Here is a 303-nt window from a genome sequence, read left to right as displayed (position 1 = left end):
GTGTTTCTAACACGTGTGATTGACAAATTAGATTTAAATGGGGAATCAAGATCGCAATGACCTTTGACCCAGATCATGAAACAACACAATACTCCATTGTCCAAACGCTTGAGGAAATCTATTCAAATCACTACATTTTTATAAATCGATCATCATCAAAAACTAATAAAAAATCTGCCTGACACGATTAAGCGGCGTGCAATCCCAGGATATTACTTGACATGTAAAGCATAAATGATGTAAAAAGTAAACATTACTAAAAATAAATGCAACTCTTAATTTTTATAAAAGCAGCTTGACCTC

This window comes from Sinocyclocheilus grahami, unplaced genomic scaffold, assembly GCF_001515645.1.
Source record: "Sinocyclocheilus grahami isolate Dianchi unplaced genomic scaffold, SAMN03320097.WGS_v1.1 scaffold1024.1, whole genome shotgun sequence".
NCBI lineage: Eukaryota > Metazoa > Chordata > Actinopteri > Cypriniformes > Cyprinidae > Sinocyclocheilus > Sinocyclocheilus grahami.
This window is presented reverse-complemented; position numbering follows the sequence as displayed.